Source organism: Lithobates pipiens, unplaced genomic scaffold (genome assembly GCF_037356315.1).
Source record: "Lithobates pipiens isolate NorthernLeopardFrog02 unplaced genomic scaffold, aLitPip1_a1.2 Scaffold_23, whole genome shotgun sequence".
Classification (NCBI taxonomy): Eukaryota; Metazoa; Chordata; class Amphibia; order Anura; family Ranidae; genus Lithobates; species Lithobates pipiens.
The window spans coordinates 174,138,877-174,155,574 of NW_027507785.1; the positions used below are offsets into that span (position 1 = coordinate 174,138,877).

Genomic DNA, 16,698 nt, shown 5'->3' on the forward strand with positions numbered 1-16,698 from the left:
CCGGAAGAGTTGACCAGAGTTGCAATTTTGTGTGGTCTTTGTCAGGCCCGCAAAACACGTATTTTGGAAGTCCTCGGATCCCCCTTCAGTTAAACAACGGGTGACTCATTTGTGCAATACTCTTATTTTTGAAAGATATGTGTACCAGCACTGAGGAAGTCTGGGTACATTTGAAAGACTATGGGCCCCTCGGCTCAATACTCCAGGTTTGAGCCTGTGGAACTGGTTAAAATGAGGCTCCTGCAATGTATCACTTGTGCTGTTACTAATTGACTGTGTGTACAACGTTCAGACTATTACGGACGTCCCATATGTTCTGCATTTGTTTCATGAGTAGACTGTAATACTGCAAGCTTCTATTTGTCTGGCTCTTGTCATGCGCTGTTGCCTTGTACAGACACCAGAATGTCTGTTTTTGATTTAATAAAAACCTTTTTTGCTAAAAAAAAAAAAAAAAAAAAAAAAAAAAAAAAAAAAAAAAAATTTATAGCCATCATACTTATTTTTTTGAGCAGCAGGATTCCAGGTCCAATTCTAATGAAGGGCACTGTCTGATTTCTTCAATATTGATGTGAAGTTGTTGCCCATAATACCCAGATTAACTCTTAATACAATAAAATGAAAACCCGATTTGTAGCTTTTAGCAATTACTCTACAGTTGCTTGAATTTTCTTTCTCCAGTTTTGAAGACTCAGTGCCTTTATTTTCTACAGTAATTGCAGGTGCTTCAGTATCCTCTCATAATCCAAACACATACCTTGTAGGTTAAATGGTTACTAATTAAAGTGGCCCTAAAGCATGTGTATGACAGTGAAAAACATGGTAATTTAGGGTAGAGTGTTATGTGAATGGCTCTATGTACGCATTGTATAACATTTCAATCTTTACAGGGCATATTTAAAAAGTATTTGATCACCAATTTGCTGTACTGTCCTGTCGACCACCATTAACCCAACTTTCACCCTGTTTAAAGGAGGTACATGGTAAAGGTTTATAAAGATTTTCATTATAAAATGTAAGGATTCAACAGCTCAGCTTTGGCCAATTCCATTTTAAAATTTAGGCCACTGTACAGAGAAAGTAAAATGTACCCTTTGATAAATAGGATGAATGTTACAGCAAGCACCTTCTCTTACTGACAAAGAGGTGTTGTAAAGGGTTAGCGAATGTATTTTCACCCAGCAAATTTTGCCCAAAGTGAATAAACATTCGAAATGTAAGGAAAATGTGAGCAAAAGTAGTAGGGCAAATTGTCCAAAATTGCAACAGTGTACCTGTCCATTGGGCATCAGTTGGGCTGTCTCCCCGGGCATGTCTGCGGTCTCCCTCTGTCTTTTGTACATTCCATATACTGGATTATTCTCAGGGGCTGCAGTGAGTGCTCCCTGTTCTTCATAAATTGAAAATCCCATCTCCTTTCTTCATCCCCTCTCTCCATTAAAGCAGAGCTCCACCCTCCTCCGTTGGCACATTTGGCACCTTACTTTTTCGGGGGGGGGGTGACAGGTACCCCGCACCCACTTTTGGCTGATCAACAGAAACTTTGACCCCCCCTCCTTTCCCCACCGCCGGGCCATTCACAAAGCACAGGCAATGGCAACGGCAGCACTCGAGAGCCGAAACGTCGGCTGGGTTCCCGAAATCACTGGATTCCAGGACAGGCAAGTGTCCTAATATTGAAAGTCAGCAGCAACAGTATTGGTAGCTGCTGACTTTTATTTTTTTTTTCTAAATGAGCCTGGAGCTCCTCGTGAGTGTACTAAACTCACCCCCTTCCTTTTCTGAGCTCTCCTATACAGAAAGGACTGCATATCCCCAAAACGTCCACTGTGATTAAAAGGAATTAATAGAGTTTTAACAATAGTAATTTTAGAGCCAATTCTCACCAAATGCAGTCAGGTGAATTTTTAAACAGTTTTTCCACTGCATAGAAAGTCCAAAATACAGGTTATCCTATGGGTACAATTCATACCATTACAGGAAAAAATAAATAAATAAAAAAGGGGGGGAAGGGGGAAACACACTGCAATGCATTACAGTGGGCATAAAAGCCCAAAGAAAAAAAAAGAAGGAAATTACATCAAAAGGACAAAACTTTAGGGAAAAAAATAAAATAAAATAAAAAAAAACAAACACTGTAAACACATGTAAAGGTGTATAAAAACCTGTGTTAAATGCATGACAAATTGCATGCAAAAATGTGCAGTAACACGCAGTTTCTGGTGTTAATCAGCCCTAAAAGTAATGCGTACCCAACATTTACTGACAGAAGATTTGCATGACTGATCGAGGCAAAAAATTAAACACTGACAAGAAATAGCAGATCATAAGATTCTGTATCTTGATAGCAGGACACAATAGCTACACATATATGCAGCAAACACCCTGAAAACACACTAAACTATGACAAAGTATGCAACTTACTTGCCAGAGAAGGGACACAGACCACACAGCTGGGAGAGAAGTTTGCTTAGTGCCAGACACAGATGAAACTTTCTCTGTGCTCTAAACCTGTGACCACACAGTAACTTATGTGTTGGAGCACACCCTATAGGCCGCCAGTACACAGCACTCCTCCTCCTCTCTAGTAGATGTGACAATGTTTGGAACGGGGAAGGAGGAGGAATGTGGATCCGGTTATAAGTGATCTGGAAGGGATAGCAACTAGGCATGGGGCCAACAGGCAAGACTGCATCTGCAGACCATCAAAATAGACACAGGAATTCCAATCAAATCCACCTGTCAGTTATTCAAGATGATGTGAATGGTAGCTTAATGTTACTCTAAGGGCAGGAGGATGTAATAGGACATGCTTTTGATTATATCCAGTCTGGGTCCAAAAAAACTAAAACAAACAAACAACAAACACAGGAAAGACCAGCATTCTTTTCCACTTTTCAGGCCTAAACGGTCAGATCTAAGGTCAAAGGATGTAAAAAGGATGCATGTCCATTCATATCCAGCTTCTTATAACCTGACCTGACATGGGTGTGTTGTCATTAGAGTGACATCTGTACCATTTGGTTCCAGATCAGCAAGTGATCAGTTCACCCGGGGATCCCCTGCTAATCAGAACAGACGCCTGTGTAACATGGCCCTCATTTTTTTTTCTCCTAGTGTTCAGACAAACAGCTAACCTAAAAAGGCGAAGTTCACTGTTGGCGCACCTTTTCCAATAAAGTGAGAATGCAGACAAGAGGCCCCATTACTATAGACATCGTACCTGTAGGAGATTTTCTGTTCCCTTGACGCCTGGCTGAAATACTCCCATCATCGTTTACATTCCTGTCTAGTGTCTTCTCGTTTCCAAAGCTGTGCACTCATAATACGTTCTTTTTTGTGAGTCTCATTTGTGAGTTAACGCGTCCATGTTAGAAAGAAGACAGGCACATTTTTTTGCATTTATTTGGTTTGCAAAGAGTTCCACCTGAGGAAGACCCCAACTTCCAGTTATCATCTGGAATATATCTCTTGGGTTAATGACCTTTCCGCTTCCCTTCTGCTGATAGGGTCTGCTAGGGTGTTTTCCGTGCCTTTCAGATGGACTGCAGACAGCGAAGCCAGACTGTTCTGCCCAGCTCAGGATTTGGTGAGCTAGTTCCATCAGGGTCTTGCTCCTTATGTCCCCCTGCTTTGTTAGGTATAATACCGCCTCCCCATGTTGTCTGATAACACCTGAACGTGCTGTTCCCTTTCAGCCTGCAGGAAAAAAATAGGAGGCTTAGATGGATAGCCTATAACTCCCTCCAATTTGAGGACCTTCTTGTCTCTGGCTTGGACCATATGCCCTGTATTGTCGGTTTCTCGAGGTGAGCTCCCCACCCCCATGCGCTCACCATCTGTCATTAATCTGCACGTTACCGGAAAAGTCCTTTTGAGGTGTTCCTCTGGTCTCTCCACCAAAGTGATCTTTTTGTCTTTGCTCCCATTTTGAACTTATTTTCCAGAGGTTTCTGGTGTGTCCAATTCAGTAGAATGTCTGACTGCAGACGTCGAGCATGAAGCCTGGCCCACTGCACTGAAGGGACTGCTGCTGTCAGCAGGCCTAGAACTGACATGGCTTCCCTTACTGAAACCTCTGTGTTGGTTTTAAGTGTTCTTAGGGCTATCTGCATTTTTTCGATCTTCTCTTGTGGGAGGAAGATTCTTTGTTCTATTGAATCTATTTTGTATCCCAGGAACCTTACCTTGTTGAGACAGTACCAGATTTGATTTCTGAAGGTTCAGAAGCCAACCTAAGCTGTTTAGATGTCCCTGGGTTACTTGCAGATTGACCACTACCTGGTCTTTTGATTCTGCGAACAGTAGTAGGTCGTCCAGATAAGGCACTATGAAAATTCCCTCGAGTCTCAGGGACTCCAGAGCCTCTGCCATCACTTTTATGAACACTCTAGGAAAGGAAGAAAGGCTGAAGGACAGCGCCCTGAACTGAAGGTGCCAAATCTCTCCCCTCCCTAAATTGACTGCTAGTCACAGGACTTTCTGCAAAGAAGCTGCAATTGGTATGTGGAGACATGCATCCCTTAGGTCGATGGATGCCATGTAACAGCTGGGGGTGAGTAGATTCTTCACAGAGAAAATCATTGTGTCAATCTGGAACCTTCTGTACTTTATATATCGGTTCAGAATCTTTAAGCTGAGAATCAGACGAAATTTCCCTGATGGCTTATTGACCAAAAAATTAAAAATTAATAAAAATGATGTGGGTGTAAAACCCCCTCCCTTCCTGGTCCTTCGGGACTTTGGAAATAACACCCTGTTGCATCAGTTCTCTCAAAAGAGACGTCATAGCCATGGCCTTCTCCTGATCTCTAGAAAGATTTGTAATGTAAAACTGGCTTGGGGGTGTCTGAAATTTCTAGCCGATAACCTTGACCGATTAGATTCAGAAAAAGAAAAATGGCTTTTTGTTACTTTTTCCCCCCCAACCTGGCAGGAAGGCTTGCAGCCTTCCACCTACTGGGAGATGGTCGTCATTGCCTTTTTTGAGGTTTGGTCAGGGGGTCTAAAAAGCACCCCTCCTCTGTCTTTGCCCCTCTGGGGGTTCCAGGGTCTTTTTGGAGTCTGATCTTTTTCTTTATGGGCTTGCTGAAACGGACAAAAATTCTTCCTTTGCTGCGCCACTCTCTTTTTCTGCAGAAAAGCTTTCTTCTTATCCACCGTCCTATCGAGGGTGGTCTCTAATTAATACAAACATCAGATAATAGTATTCCGCATAACTTCACTTGATGTCGAGTCCCCTGACCAGGTTTTAAGCCAGAGTGCCCTCCGGGCTGAATTAATAAGGGCTGAAGATCTGGCCGACATCGTGATGAATTCTGTCGAGGCATTTGACATGTACTTGACCACTCTTAAAAAGTGTAGGGAAGGACTCCAGCAAATCTTTCCTAGGAGGTACCACATGGCCTTTAAGTTGTTCCAGCCAGCATTCCATGTTTCTGGCCACTACTGTAGAGGCCATTGCCGGCTTTAAGTTAGATAAGGATGATACCCAAGCTTTCCTCAAAAGGAGAGTCTTCCACTTTGTCCATGGCATCGTTAAACTATGCCCATGTCCCTGAATGCAAGATTAGTCCATCTTGACACTTGGGAAAAGGCGGCACCAATTTTTTTATTCCAAATGAATGCTTCGTCCTCCTCAAAAGGAAACCACCTTTTAAGGGCCCTAGAAAATTATATATAGTATAGACTTCTTTCAGTAAGTCATCCACCTCTTCTAGCATCAGTTTATATATGGACGCGCGTGTTTCCTCCTCAGAGTCGATTGTTGAGGGGGGGGGGGGAAATAAATAAATCACACTTTCTCTCTTCATCCGACTCAATTTCAATCTAGAAGTGGTAGGAAGATGATTGGACTGGGAGCTCTGGCCCTGCTTCTTTATGAGGGAACGTACTGTCCCTAAAGTCTGCCAATTCTTTTCGCAGTGAGGAAAAAAGCTCCTTGGACTCCTCCCTTACTAGTCCCGCAAAGCAGCTTGGCCCATGGGTCCTTGCGAGAGAGAGAGAGAGAGAGACAGCCACCACAAAAGGTGCCCCAGAGTTTCCCCATCCACACAAATAAACCCCAGTGAAGACAGAAAGAGGAGCCTCTCCTAACTGGGCCTGGCTGGGATACTGGGCGCCTCCATCTGCCATCGCTGCTGGCGACTCTGCCTCCACCATCATGAGTGCCGCAGCAACCATCTGTGTCCTTTTTAAGCAAGCTTCTTCCGTTGTCCTCGCGCTCGAGGGGCGGAAGGAAGCCCCGGCCAGACGACACGCCCCTTCCTCCTGTGTTCCAGCAGCCGGAACCACTCGATGCTTTGCCCCACCAGAAGTTTCCCTCTCAGAACTGACGTCACAGGCCATCCGACAGACCCTTACGCCTATGAGCTGGCGGAGGTAATCGAGCACCTGAGCAACCCCCCTCTCATGCGGGGGGGGGGGGGGGGGTGTCTTGGCTGGTCTGATGATCCAAACTGAAAAGGTACTGCCAAAACCCTCTCCCTGGAGAGAGCACAGCCCCTCTGGTTCCCCAGCAGCGCCTCCACTATGGCGGGGGAAACACTAAAAATGATGGCATGGTGGAAGCAGCTGAATTTAAAGGGGCATGGTCACTCCGTGTTTCCTGTGAAGAGGTGGAGCTATGCTCTCTCCAAGGTGTTGTCCTGAAAGGCAAAGGGAGAAAAACCTGTCTCTTGACTTTTTTAGCTGGCTCCTAGATTCAAAGAAATTTTGTCAAGCCCTGTCATAATGTGCTAGTTTGCGCCGCATACTAGCACATTATAAGAGACTTACCTTGAAACTAAGCCCTTCAGCGGCGTGCTGTCACCACTGCAGAGGCTTCCATCTTCATCCGGTCTTCCTTCCGGGTCTGTGGGCTGCCATGGCTTGAATGGCAGAGCCGCGATGACGTCACTCTCGCGCATGTGCACAGGAGTCTTGGACATGGCACACAGCTCTGAAGGAACCTTCAGAGCGCATTCGCTGGTGATGTCACTGGCTGCTGCTCACTGGAAAATCTCCTAAAAATAGTGCACATTTAGGAGATATTCATTTTACCTACAGGTCCTCCAAGCTCTAGCATTTTTTTATTAGGATCTGGACTCCCAGGGGGCAGGAATAATCAGCCAATCACGTGACCACTGTGATTTCAATAGGATTCCCGAGCCTGGGACAAAGCACACAACCCATCTTGATAAAATTAGCTTCATATCACAAGTCCTTCACATTAGAGGTCCCCCTATCATATCAGAACCTTTACGCCAAAGGACTCCCTCTAGTCAGAGGCATCCCCCCATCACTATAGAGTCGTCAGCCCCCCATCACATCAGAATATCCCCTTGGAGTCCCCACCTCACATCAGAGTCTCCCCATGACCACAGAGTCTCTTCATTTAGCTTTGATCCAGGGTAAACTAGGTCTTGTACTGTAAGCATTTTTTCCTCAATAGACTGGAGCTCACGTGAAAGCTTCCTGTAATGTCCGTTTCTACTCAACACAGTCAAACTGCGCGGCATAGAATTGAATAAAATGTAATTTTGACATTTCAATACAGTTGGAAGAAGAAAAAAAAAAAAAGTGTACAGTGCAATATGCTTCAATATCCACTGCACTGCCCCCTGCTGGTCCTCACAATATAACCCTTGAGTTTTATATGCATGTCTGTACTAGCACATATTATTCCAATAATCCCTCATCTAAATTTCCCCAATATATGGAGTCCACCATCAGATATTGGTATTACTATTTTCCTGTCAGTGACTTTACCCATCTCATTCCATGCTATGCCATGCTTTGTCCCAGTGGCGGTGCATCCATAGGGGTGCAGGAGCGGTTCCCCCTCTCCTGCACCGCTCTATCACCGCTCGGGAGCCGGGCATCTGAATTACAGCGGCAGGGTTTCTTTGGAAGTGCCTGATTAGAGTTGTCAGCTCTAATAGGCGTCCTGATTAGAGCCATGGGCTCTAATAGGCTTCCAAAAGTGTAAACAGCGGGCGCAATGCTATGCGTTTGCTGTTTACACAGTGTTGTGTTAGAGAAGCGAATACATTGCTTCCCTAACACTGACCCGCCTCTCAGGTTTCCGGGTCTGTGTTACCTGTCACCTGATTGGCGGAAACCACAGGTGCTGTGATTGCCGCCTACCAGGCATCCAATCATTGCCAAAGATGAGAGGAGGCGCGCGGGAGAAGACATCGGGGTCAGGATGAAATGGAGGACACCGCCTGAAAATAAACTATATAGCACAGTGGCTACATAGTTAGCACTTCCGCCTGGTAGCACTGGGGCTGATGGTTTAAATCCCAACCATGGCACTACCCGCACAGAGCTTGTATGTCCCCCCTGTGTGGGTTTCCCCTGGGGCCTGGGTACTCTGGCATCCTCTCATGCTCCAAAGACATGCGGGTGGGTTAATTGGCCTTAGTATGTGTATGAATGTGAGTTAGGGACCTTAAATTGTAAGCTCCTTGAGAACAGGGACTAATATGAATGTATAATAAATATGTGTAAATTGATGGCATCATAGAAGTACCTGAAATAAATACAAGTTTCATCTGCATACAGTGTTGCATGACCGCACAATTACCAGTTAAAAGTAATGCAGTGTCAAATAGCAAAAAAATGGCCTGGTCATGCAGGGGGTAAAACCTTTCAGTGGTAAAATGTATGATGTACAATAAACAACAGATTTTCAGGCAAAATTCACAAGTCTCTCGTTGTTTACCAACACTTAATTGTTTTCTGTTTTTTTTTTTCACAATACCAGCTGAATGGGAACCCTAAACTGGCTGTACAATCTACTTCAGATCTACCAAGACTATGGGGGTTTATTTACTAAAACTGGATAGTGCAAAATCAGGTGCATTTCTGCGTAGCAACCAATCAGCTTCCAGGTTTTCTTGCCAAAGGTTAATTGAACAAGCTGAAGTTAGAAGCTGATTTGCTGCCATGCACAGCTGCACCAGAGTCTGTCTGAGTGCAGCAGCTTCAGTAAATCTCATGTAACATGAGGACCTATGCAATGAAGGCAGCCCGATGCACTGCATAGTTGTAAAGGTACAATCAGACTATAAGGTGTGCATACAATAGTCATTGTACAGACAGAAGTTCCCCATCTGCATGTCCTCTCTCCTATCACTTCTTAGCCAACACGTCCCGCTATAAGGACTGACAGCATTCTACACATTTGTTAACAAGTCCACCTCGCCCCAGCCCTGAAACCTACCAGGTATTCACTCCTCCACTCCGCCAGCAGCAGCTGTCACCGCCCTACTTCCAATACTCTACCTCGACCAGCAGCAGCCTCGATATGAGGCTTCAACAATATGTGGAGGCGGAGACAGCCTTCCCTGGTCCGCGGCAACATGGGGCAGTGATTTTGTTTACAGCCGCACTCTCCCCCTAGCGGTCAATAGTGATATAACAGAGGAGAGCAGTTGGGATGGAATGTTCGTAGTTGCAGGCACCTCTGCTGCCACATTGCTGACACTGAATGAGATTTTCAGAATTTGCACCCACACTATAGAAGAGGAAAATCGCCCACCATCCTGATCCAGTCCCAGCTCCATTGACCCCCCCCCCCCCAATCCTATCCTGCCACCATCCATTGTGGTAGGTTAAAGTGGAGTTCCAGGCTTTTTATGATTATTAAAGCGGTAGTAAACCCGCTGTTTTTTTTTTCCATACCTGCAAGGAAAAAGGCATAATGAGCTAGTATGCACCGCATACTAGCTCATTATGAAATACTTACCTTAGAACAAGGCCTCGACATCTCGGAGATCCACGCCGAGGGAACATAGCTCTTCCGGGTATCACGGCTCCAGCGCTGGAGCCACAATATCGTCACTCCTGTGCATGGGCATGGGAGATTTCTCTCCGGCAGGGTCTGGCGCCTGCCGGACTTTCAGCCGAGAAATACCTGTGCGCATGCGCCGCTGCAGTCAGCGGCGCATTGCAAGGGGAATATCTCCTAAACCATAAAAGTTGTAAAAAAGACTATACAACCGCTTTAAAGTGGTTGTAAACCCTTACAACACACTTACGCCTACAGGTAAGCCTAGATTAAGGCTTACCTGTAGGTGCTGTAAATATCTCCTAAACCTACATGGCTTAGGAGATATTTACAATTCCCCGTACAAGGATTGCTTCTGCGCATGCACCAATGTACTCGGCGCATGGGCACTTTAGAAGGGTGAGTTTTCATTAAACGACATGCCGTGACTGACGGCTCCCGCGGAGTCCGTGACCCCGGAAGAAGGATGGACGCTTCCAGTCGGCGAGGAAATCGGGGACATCGCTGGCTCCTGTGTCAGGTAAGTGACACATAATGGGCTACTATGCGATGCATAGTAGCTCATTATGCTTTGCCTTTGCAGGAAAACAAAGAAGAAGTAAACCCTTCAGGTTTTACTTCCTCTTTAAAAGTCAGCAGCTACAAAAAGTGTAGTTGCTGACTTTTTATAAAGAGACACTTACCTGTTACACGGTCCAGCGATGTGGCCGAACGGAGCGTCACTCCTCTCCACCGGCGCCTCCATTTCCACTCTGGGCACCTGGCCGTGACAGCTTTTGGCTTCACGGCCCGGCACATGCGCCAGTCGCGCGGCGCCCCGGTGTGGACAGGCGATCTCCTGGGACCTGTCATGTTCCAGGAGACCACCTAGAGGCAGGGGCCGCCTAAGGTGAAAAGAGTAGTCACCTTGGCGGTCCCTGGGCAGAAGGAGGAAGTGGGACAGGAAGTTCCCCTCCTAACGAAGCCCCCACTCACCCCCCAAAAAATGACATACCAAATGTGGCATGTAAGGGGGCGAGGAGTGCTTAAAGCGGAAGTTACATTTTTGGGTGGAACTCCGCTTTAAGGTCGAGAGCCACATCGATGCACTAGCCTGCTTAGGGGGTGACACCATGTTTTACTGCACCAGGTGACACCAACCCTGGTGACACCACTGGGAACACGTATGGCTGTATAAGCTCTAACGAGCAGGGCTCTCTGATTCCTCCTGTAATAAATTGTATTGTAATTGTACTGTCTGCCCTTATATTGTAAAGCTCTGTGTAAACTGTTGGTCTATATAAATCCTGTATAATAATAATGTCAGAGAAGCGATATGAGGGGAGTGTGGAGATAAAGCCACATGTCAGTGAGGGAGCAGGCAGGGGGTGCAGTGCTGCAATGGCATAGTTGCCAACACTGTAAAAAGATTTATAGGGAAACTTTTTTTGACTGTAGACAATTATTATAATTAGGGGGCAGGGCATAAGTTTGTAGCAAAAAAAAAAAGAAGAAAAATGCGCCGCGCTGCGCGTGCCAAAAAATGGGCTCGGTTTACGTGGAATAGTGAGCGTGGCTTATATGGGCTTGGTTCAAATGGGGGTGTGGTTAGAGTCTGAGATGAATGAGAGATGGAGAAAGAAAGGGGAAAAGAGAGAGGGAGGGAGAGAGAAAGAAGGACGGAAGGTGAGAGAAGGAAGGAAAGAGGGATAGAGGGACAGCAGGCCCAGATCCTACACCACAATAGAAATGTGTATTCCAGAGTTTAACAGATCAGCAGAAAAGATACTACAAACACCTGGTGTTAGCACTTCAATCATCCCGGCACCATAGTTGTTGTGGTGTCAGGATGATTGAAGCGCATTATTACTATTATTACATTTTGTGAATATAAATATTGACAGGGAAAAGGGGAAATGAGGGAAAAAAAATAAAAAAAGAAATGAAAGAACCTTCACACAAAAAGACCTCAAAAAAATGTGGGTTCAGTTGGACTTTTTAGGCATAAAGAAAGTTGTAAACACAACCGGTATGAAAAATAATTATTTCTATTTATTTAAAATAAAAAAGACAATTTAAAAAGAACAGGAAAAAGTTCAATTTCCCTTTTACACAAAAAAAGGGAAAAAGTTTCCTCCTTAAAATTGCACAATTAAGACCTAATTGACATCCTATCAAACATAATAACAACCTTTTCAAATTTCCAAAGAGGAAAAGAAAAAAACAAAGTATATATCTATACAAATGAGGGATCAAGGATATCAATCATACAGTCAACGGTTACATATATTTTTGGTGCTCTACATGTTTCGTGTCTACAATGACACTTCTTCAGGAGCTGATAATAATGTTCTGAATTATTCCTTCGTAAAAGGGTGTCCTAAATAGGGAGATCACCGTTTCCAAAGGAGGAAATTGGTACGATTGATTACACAAAACTCAAGTTGCAAAAAACGGATCAAATTCCCACTGGGTAAAGGAGGAAAGTAAAGGGGGAATCAAAGAGGCAGACTAATCGGCCCATTCACCCCTCTCATATTGTTTTTTGTGTGTAGAAGATGGCCGCCATTGAAACATGTAGAGCACCAAAAATATATGTAACCGTTGACTGTATGATTGATATCCTTGATCCCTCATTTGTATAGATATATACTTTGTTTTTTTCTTTTCCTCTTTGGAAATTTGAAAAGGTTGTTATTATGTTTGATAGGATGTCAATTAGGTCTTAATTGTGCAATTTTAAGGAGGAAACTTTTTCCCTTTTTTTGTGTAAAAGGGAAATTGAACTTTTTCCTGTTCTTTTTAAATTGTCTTTTTTATTTTAAATAAATAGAAATAATTATTTTTCATACCGGTTGTGTTTACAACTTTCTTTATGCCTAAAAAGTCCAACTGAACCCACATTTTTTTGAGGTCTTTTTGTGTGAAGGTTCTTTCATTTCTTTTTTTATTTTTTTTCCCTCATTTCCCCTTTTCCCTGTCAATATTTATATTCACAAAGTGATAATTAGGACGCGGCATTTTTTCTATCAGTGTATCCACAGACACCACCCTGTGATAGATACACAATTATTCATTTTTCCAAAATCTATTATTACATTGTAATATAGAATGAAATCATTCAACTCCCCATAATCCGTAGCCCCTCCTTACATCAGGTGTCCCCAGCAGAGCCCCTCCATACATCAGGTGTCTCCAGCGGAGCCCCTCCTTGCATCAGGTGTCCCCAGGGGAGCCCCTCCTTTCATCAGGTGTCCCCAGCGGAGCCCCTCCTTGCATCAGGCGTCCCCAGCGGAGCCCCTCCTTGCATCAGGTGTCCCCAGCGGAGCCCCTCCTTGCATCAGGTGTCCCCAGCGGAGCCCCTCCTTGCATCAGGTGTCCCCAGCGGAGCCCCTCCTTACATCAGGTGTCCCCAGCGGAGCCCCTCCTTACATCAGGTGTCCCCAGCGGAGCCCCTCCTTACATCTGGTGTCCCCAGCGGAGCCCCTCCTTACATCTGGTGTCCCCAGCGGAGCCCCTCCATACATCAGGTGTCCCCAGCGGAGCCCCTCCATACATCAGGTGTCCCCAGCGGAGCCCCTCCATACATCAGGTGTCCCCAGCGGAGCCCCCCCTTACATCCGGTGTCCCCAGTGGAACCCCTCCTTACATCTGGTGTCCCCAGCAGAGCGCATCCATACATCAGGTGTCCCCAGCGGAACCCCTCCATACATCAGGTGTTCCCAGCAGAGCCCTTCCTTACATTTGGTGTCCCCAGCGGAGCCCCTCCTTGCATCAGGTGTCCCCAGTGGAGCACCTCCTTATATCTGGTTTCCCCAGCGGAGCTCCTCCATACATCAGGTGTCCCCAGCGGAGCCCTTCCTTACATCAGGTGTCCCCAGCGAGCCCCTCCTTACATCCAGTGTCCCCAGCAGAGCCCCTCCTTACATCCAGTGTCCCCAGCAGAGCCCCTCCTTACATCCTGTGTGCCTGCAGCTGAATTTCCACTGCCATTACCATACATTATTAGCGAAGTGCCTCCATACATCAGGTGTCCCCAGCGGAACCCCTCCATACATCAGGTATCCACAGCAGAGCCCTTCCTTACATCTGGTGTCCCCAGTGGCGCTACTCCATGCATCAGGTGTCCCCAGCGGAGTCCCTCCTTACATCTGGTATCCCCAGCGGAGCCCCTCCATACATCAGGTGTCCCCAGCGGAACCCCTCCATACATCAGGTGTCCCCAGCGGAGCCCCTCCATACATCAAGTGTCCCCAGCGGAGCCCATCCTTACATCTGGTGTGCCCAGCGGACCCCTCCATACATCTGGTGTCCTCAGCGGACCCCTCCATACATCCGGTGTCTCCAACGGAGCCCCTCCATACATCAGGCGTCTCCAGCGGAGCCCCTCCTTACATCTGGTGTCCCCAGTGGAGTGTCTCCATAGATCAGGTGTCCCCAGCGGAACCCCTCCATACATCAGGTATCCCCAGCAGAGCACTTCTTTACATCTGGTGACCCCAGTGGCGCTCCTCCATGCATCAGCTGTCCCCGGCGGAGCCCCTCCTTGCATCAGGTGTCCCCAGCGGAGCCCCTCCTTGCATCAGGTGTCCCCAGTGGAGCCCCTCCTTACATCTGGTGTCCCCAGCGAAGCCCCTCCTTACATCTGGTGTCCCCAGCGGAGCCCCTCCATACATCAGGTGTCCCCAGCGGAGCCCCTCCTTACATCCGGTGTCCCCAGTGGAACCCCTCCTTACATCTGGTGTCCCCAGCAGAGCGCATCCATACATCAGGTGTCCCCAGCAGAACCCCTCCATACATCAGGTGTTCCCAGCAGAGCCCTTCCTTACATTTGGTGTCCCCAGCGGAGCCCCTCCTTGCATCAGGTGTCCCCAGTGGAGCACCTCCTTACATCTGGTTTCCCCAGCGGAGCTCCTCCATACATCAGGTGTCCCCAGCGGAGCCCCTCCTTACATCAGGTGTCCCCAGCGAGCCCCTCCTTACATCCAGTGTCCCCAGCAGAGCCCCTCCTTACATCCAGTGTCCCCAGCAGAGCCCCTCCTTACCTTCTGTGTGCCTGCAGCTGAATTTCCACTGCCATTACCATACATTATTAGCGGAGTGCCTCCATACATCAGGTGTCCCCAGCGGAACCCCTCCATACATCAGGTATCCACAGCAGAGCCCTTCCTTACATCTGGTGTCCCCAGTGGCGCTACTCCATGCATCAGGTGTCCCCAGCGGAGCCCCTCCATGCATCAGGTGTCCCCAGCGGAGCCCCTCCTTGCATCAGGTGTCCCCAGCGGAGCCCCTCCTTGCATCTGGTGTCCCCAGCGTAGCCCCTCCTTGCATCTGGTGTCCCCAGTGGAGCTCCTCCATACATCAGGTGTCCCCAGCGGAGCTCCTCCTTACATCAGGTGTCCCCAGCGGAGCCCCTCCTTACATCTGGTGTCCCCAGCGGAGCCCTTCCTTACATCTGGTGTCCCCAGCGGAGCCCTTTCATACATCAGGTGTCCCCAGCGAAGCCCCTCCTTACATCCGGTGTCCCCAGTGGAGCCCCTCTTTACATTTGGTGTCCCCAGCGGAGCGCCTCCATACATCAGGTGTCCCCAGCGGAACCCCTCCATACATCAGGTGTCCCCAGCAGAGCCCTTCCTTACATTTGGTGTCCCCAGTGGAGCTCCTCCATACATCAGGTGTCCCCAGCGGAGCCCCTCCTTTCATCAGGTGTCCCCAGCGGAGCCCCTCCTTGCATCAGGTGTCCCCAGCGGAGCCCCTCCTTGCATCAGGTGTCCCCAGCGGAGCCCCTCCTTGCATCAGGTGTCCCCAGCGGAGCCCCTCCTTACATCTGGTGTCCGCAGCGGAACTCCTCCATACATCAGGTGTCCCCAGCGGAGCCCCTCCTTTCATCAAGTGTCCCCAGCGGAGCCCCTCCTTTCATCAGGTGTCCCCGGCGGAGTCCCTCCTTGCATCAGGTGTCCCCAGAGCTGCCCCTCCTTACATCAGGTGTCCCCAGTGGGGCCCCTCCTTACATCCGGTGTCCCCAGCGGAGCCCCTCCTTACATCCGGTGTGCCTGCAGCCGAGTTTCCGCCGCCATTACTATACATTATTAGTAACAGGCTGAGGTAATCAAGATAGAGGCAGAGCCGGCTGAGTTGCCACAATAGAAATTGAGCTGCAGTGCTGCCCACCCCCCACCCCTTTCCACAACAGGTCACAAACAGACCGGCAGTGGGGGGTTTGTGGTGCCACAGCTCAATTTTGTATTGTCAGCCACCTGGCCGGCTCCACCTCTTGTTCTTCGTCTTTGGTAAAATGGCGGCCCCCGGGGACAGTTGGTAAGTATGCAATGGGGTGTGTGCTCAGAGGTTGTGTATTACCACAAGTCATATACTCTGATTGGTTTGCCAAAAAGTTATTGTGTCTACAAAATAGGGGATAGATTTATGGTATTTTTATTATTAATTTTTTTTATTAGTAATGGCGGCAATCTGTGATTTTTATCATGACTGCGACATTGTGGCAGACAGAACGGACACTTTTGACACTATTTCGGGACCATTGCCCTTTATACAGCGATCAGAGCTATAAAAATGCACTGATTACTGTGTAAATGTCACTGGCGGGGAAGGGGTTCAAACATTAAGGGGGGATCAAGGGGTTAAGTGTGTTCCCTGGGCGTGTTCTAACTGTAGGGGGGGTGGGCTCAGTAGAACATGACAGAGATCACTACTCCTGATCACTGGGAGCAGTAGATCTCTGCCATGTTGCTAGGCAGAACAGAGAAATGCCTTGTTTACATTTTGCCTCTCTGCATCACGATCGCGGGCCACCAGCGGACATCGAGTCCACAAGACACGCTGTCCGCCAATAACACAGTGACGTACGGGTACATTGTTTTGCGCACCTGTGCCACTTTGCCGACATATATCGGCGTGAGCCGGTCGGCTAGTGGTTAAGGAAA

The 16,698-nt window shown here is 47.5% G+C and overlaps 1 protein-coding gene across 2 annotated transcripts in view; it reads right to left on the reverse strand.

The window, feature by feature from the left end:
- The window catches only part of ALDH9A1 (aldehyde dehydrogenase 9 family member A1), a 117,476-nt gene extending 108,128 nt beyond the window's left edge, over positions 1 to 9,348 (reverse strand). Inside the window, exon 1 of one of the 2 annotated variants that reach the window (XM_077452630.1) lies at positions 9,209 to 9,348. The gene's annotated coding sequence lies outside the window, so the exon portion shown is untranslated. Of the gene's footprint in view, positions 1 to 2,424; positions 2,580 to 9,208 lie in introns of those variants that run through there. The other variant, XM_077452629.1, reaches the window with a different exon arrangement.
- Between the last annotated feature and the right edge of the window lie 7,350 nt (positions 9,349 to 16,698).